The sequence below is a fragment of the Rutidosis leptorrhynchoides genome, chromosome 3, assembly GCF_046630445.1.
Source record: "Rutidosis leptorrhynchoides isolate AG116_Rl617_1_P2 chromosome 3, CSIRO_AGI_Rlap_v1, whole genome shotgun sequence".
NCBI classification, from domain to species: Eukaryota; Viridiplantae; Streptophyta; class Magnoliopsida; order Asterales; family Asteraceae; genus Rutidosis; species Rutidosis leptorrhynchoides.
The window spans coordinates 642489140-642494690 of NC_092335.1; positions in this window are offsets into that span (position 1 = coordinate 642489140).

A 5551-nucleotide genomic window follows, 5' to 3' on the forward strand; every position below is an offset into this window, starting at 1 on the left:
ATACGAATACATTATTTATAATTATTAACTTAAAAGTGAATTAATTGAAATTATACTAATAAGTTTATTACTAAATGATAATTAATTAAATAATAACTTTTAATAAAACTAATTATTTAGAATTTTGTTTTGAGTAATTATAATGTAAATTTATTTAAATTAACTAAATACATGTTTTAACTAAATTAATATAAATTAATAGAAATTATAATAATTAACTAGTTATAAACTAATTACTAATTATAAATTAATACTAATTATAAACTAACAACTTAAATATAATAATAAAATAATTAAAACCCTAAATTTTAACCTAGTTCGCTACAGTACTCGTATTTGTATTTACGCGTTTCGTGTAGTGATTTACGCGTTTCGCGTATGGTTTAATACGTACGCGTATCATGTAGATTTATACGCGATCCGCGTATGTTATAATCCAGGTGACAAAACAGTAACGAATACACTTGGTTATAATGTTGTGTATAATTTTTTTTTAGTTTTAACTTTACTGAATAAATAAACGTAAATAATAATAATAATGATTTATAAAATAAAAGGGAGTGTTTACTTAAATGTGTCACCTCTAGGTCCATGGATTGTTTTAAATTTAAGCTCGTATTAAAATGTTTAGTATAAAACTTATATTTTCCTTTCGAATAAATAATAAGTTTTGGCTAACTAAATTAAATCTAATTTTCATTGGATTATATTTAGATAGTTACTAATCTTTTAGTATTTAAATTGAGACCCAACCCAGTTTTGACCTTCGCCAAAACCCAAATCATAACGGTTTCCCTTTTTACAATTTCACTATTATATGACTAGTGATATTACCCAAACCACCGAACCTTACTTTTTAATTTAGTGTTAGTAAATTAGTTATAAGTTCGTCTAGATCACTTTTAATGTTGAAGCTTAATTTATATAAATAAAAATAACTTTCGTTATTTTTAATCTAACAAATTTAGTGACAAGGGTTAACTATCCAAATACATAATAATGGTTCTTTCAATTAGGCTCAATGTTAAAAATACTAAAGTTACATTTTAATTTTTACAAATAATAACAATCCATTTCACTAGGGGCTCTACATCTAAGCAAACACTAGGGAAATTAGCTACTCATTATACTAGGGTAAACATAAAAATATAAATATACAAACATAATAATAATGATAAAAAGTGATAACGATAATTTTAACAGAATATACTTACGAAAAATTCTTCACTTTCATTAACTTCAATGGTAGAAAATTACAATAACAACACCCTTTCACGCGTACAATAATACTCTTAATCACGAACAATACACCCTTAATATTTGAAACTATCCTAAATATTGAACCTTGAAACTGAAATTAATACAAATTACAAAAGATACTAGAAAATAAATTTGATGTGCACTGTGTTAAAATGTATGTGTGTAAATGTAATTCTCTTCTAAATGTGTGTACTCCTCTCTTCCCAACTCTCTGTATAAGTATTCCGTATTATGAGATTCAAGTAGTAGGTGAAATGATTGTACTGCTTTTCTTGCTGTACCACTAAAAAAAGAAGTAATATTAAATAGAAAAGGAACCGTCCCATTTACATTTGGAATCTGGATCTGATCAATAGATTACGCATTTCGCGTAGATTCCTACACGATACGCGTACGGCTTAAATACTACGCGTTTCGCGTAGATGGCCACACGATTCGCGTAAGAGTTGTCGACTGTTTTCTCATTTTTATTTTATGTTTTGTTCTATGTCGATCCCGCGTTGACGTTTATCGATTTGGAACTTTTCATTTGAACTCTTTTTATTTGCTCATCTTGAACTTCTATTCGGGTAACGTTATCTCGATATATATTTGGTTTAAATCCATCGTTTATCGTCTTTTCTTCAAACTTCGAGCTCGTATTATCTTTTGTCATTTTTCTCGTGATTTATACATTTGAATGTCTTAGTAAACGATAAAAGATGATGAAATGTAAATGATATTGTGTCGAATTATATGTATGTTTAAAGCAATATCACACATCCTAGCTTTTCACTAAGTGTGGGATAACACCCAAATCAAAACACTAGACAAATACTCCCAAATCTTCAACTAAAACTCCTAAGTGTGGGATACACTAGGAACATTGAGGACAATGTTTGTCTAAGTGTGGGATGTTGGTATCTTTTTATGCTGTATTATAATAACCCATTACGAAGATTCCAAGTCCTTAAGCCAAATTTCAAAATTTTTGCAAAAGAAACCCTTTTCGAAAGAGTATTTTTGAAAACCTAAAACGTTTGTCAATAAAAATAAGGCTTAAGTAAGGTGGAATTCTTGTTAGATTGAAATCTTTAATAGAGCATTGCATGACTAAGGCATTATCGACCTAAATTGATTATGGTGAGGCACCCCAAATAAGACCAGCATTCATCTTTAATGCTTCACTATTTTTCGTTGAGAGTGCCGATGTCTGTTCTCAGAATCAGAACTTGCTTTAGATCTACATCTCCAAGCAGCAAAACGTGGTTCGGTTGTAATCAAAATAGCTACCCATTTGTCAAACATAAACCTTCCACACCTCCACTACTTCTACTCCACCACCACATCCATATCACCTTTACTATTTCTCAAAAAACCCAGAAAATGAGATTCCTTCCGAAAACCCGATGTTATAAACCTCTCAAGTATCATGGCAAAGGTCTTGAAAAAGTTTACCGGCAAAAAGTTTCTCGAGATGAAGTCTCCAAAAAAAAAATTGATTAATTTTCAAGTTCTAAAAAAAAGGAGCAGAACTAAATAAGAGAAATGCTGAAGAGAACTCGACCGAAAATGATTATCAAATGAAGAAAAAGTTCAAAAGTGCTTCTCAAAATACTTCAGCACTCTTATCTATCTGAATAAAAGTCTGTATAAAGACTACATTACCCGTTATCTCACCCTTCAAAAACAACTTCACTACCACTCCAAAATTCCTTCTCCATCATTGACAAATGACCTATAAAGCTGAGATTACTACCGTTCTCGCATTAGCAGCAAGGATTTGAGTCTTTATCAAGCCTATGATGATGGGTGCAGCAAGACTGGCTATGAGCGTACTTCATTTCTTAGATCCATAGGGAACCCTAAACACTTGAGTGATTTGAGTGACCCGTGAAAGCTAGCCTATGTCATGTAACCTCCTCGCATGCTTGCAGAGATAATTTCAATCCTAACATAGATGACTCACCTTATATTTTTGCTCTTATAATAAAAGCAAACCGCTTAGGCTATTAGAAAAGAAACACCGAAAAGATTCTTAAGAATGAGAGTTTGCTTGAGGACAAGCAAAGTCTAAGTGTGGTATATTTGATATCGGCTAAAAAGTCACATTTTCACCCCGGTATTAAAGCCCGAAAACAAGAAAGATTCGAACTTTATCGGCAAAATACCCACTTCGTCGGTTAGAATTGAAGAACAAGTAATTACGAAGGTGGTTCAAAAAGAATCAAGAGAATCGGAGCTAAAACGAAGATTCTAGAGCGAAAACGGTGAAAGACAAGAAATCAAGTTACGATCCAGGAAATCAAGGCTGACCAGCACACAATACGGCTTGCCATACGGCCTGCCATATGGCCTGCCTCTATGGATACAGCCTGCCAGATACGCCCCACCAAGTGCCTTCACCATACGGCCTGCCAGCCATACGGCCTGCCAAATACGCCCCACCATACGGCCTGCCAAACGGCCTGCCAGGCGTATTTTGGAATTTTCCTAGTCTATTTAATGGGTCTTTGTCATTCATTCCAACACACACTTCAATTCACTTCTTTCTCTCTCTTGTACAATATTAGTCATACTCTCAAGGCCTTCGACCCCGTGCGGGAAACCTAGTACCCGGAGAAGAACGCTGAAGATTGTATTAGGAGCGGTCTGGAGTCTTGAAGTTGTCACTTTTGTATTCGGAACTCGTTTAATCCACTGGTACCTCTATCCTTTATTTTATATAATGTTTTATTATATTGTTGCCATGATTAGCGAGTAGTTATCTTTAGTGTATGCTATGATGTAAGCAATTATAATGCTGAAATAATATTATGGTTTGTGTATGCTGTCCAAATGCTTTCCGATTATGCTTTAAACTCAATCGCTTTTCCAACTAATAGAACGTAGTTATAGGCTCTGTTATTGGGAAGTCACGAACCCCGATTCAGAGTACACTATCTGTGTCACCCCTTGGTAAGAGAAGTCTATCAGATACAACGTAAGATCGACTGAGGCACATCGGTTGTAGTAAGTCTATCAAGCATTGGACTCCGACTGAGGACTCTTTCGTAGTGAAACATCTGACTAGACCCTTAGTACATTGTCGGGCCTAGACCATGATAGTGTAGTCACCAAGTATATAAACTTCGTACGTGCACGCTGAAGCACATCGGTTGTTGTAAGCTGTACCTCTGCTAAGTAAGGCCATGGAACACGGTTAGTGTTGGCCAGTACACTGCACCATAACGCGGTCTTAAGCATTGCACCCTGCTTGAGGGATTCTTAGTTAATTAAGGAACTGTTTGTTTAGACACATAAAGGAATGGACCGTTAGGATAACCGAACGTGTTCATGGAAGTCATCTTGACTTGATCATGGTGTTCTTTATGGTTGAACTCTTTTTAAGGGCCTAACTATCTTTTACCAATCATTAACGAAAGCATTGAAACGCATCACGTCTCTCGGATATGGTAAACCATGTATTCTATTATGCTTAAGAAAGTTTAGACCATTTTGGAATGTTAATACGTCACCCAACCGAGTCGCTCAATTGGATGAGCCGTCTGAACGTGTATGCCTGTAGTCATACTGCACGGGCGTCGGGGGTAAGGGACATTGCTGTCTATTCAGAATCTTTAAGCCTAACGCAGTACCCAGTGACATGTCTTATGACAGGGGCGTTTAGGACCAGTGTAATGAATATAAGGCCTCTGCCTATTCATGAGCCAGCATTCCATAATCTTGGCAGAATAACTGATGAAGTCATAGTATGCGCTTATTTTAACCTTATCCGAATTTCAAATTTTATTGCATTTACTTTATCTATCTTATAAACTATAAAATCCCAAAATAAATATTCACTACTCCCTAACTATCTTAGGCTAAAATATAGGTTCGATGTTACTGATATCTCAAAAATACGACTCTAGGTCATACTTCCCTTACTCATAAGGAGTAGTAAGATTTAGGCCCCGCTAAATATAAATTTAAAACTGTACCCTCTCCCACGAGTGGCTGATCCTGGCGAGCCGTGGCCTAACGACACCGCGCAAATAAAAACCGTCCGTTTCGGCCATATCACATGCAATATCGGCTCTTTAACGATCGAGCCAATCCATACCAACAACATTATCAAACTCGCCCAAAGTCATCGGAATGAGATCAATTTTAAAGGTTTCGGCACCAAACACAATATCACAATCATTGCAAACATCAACCCCTAGCACTGTCTTACCATCCGCTATTTCAACTTCTACCGGATGACTTAACTTAGCTAGCGTCTTATTAAGTTTAGGCACAAATCTTGGATAAACAAACGATAAATTAG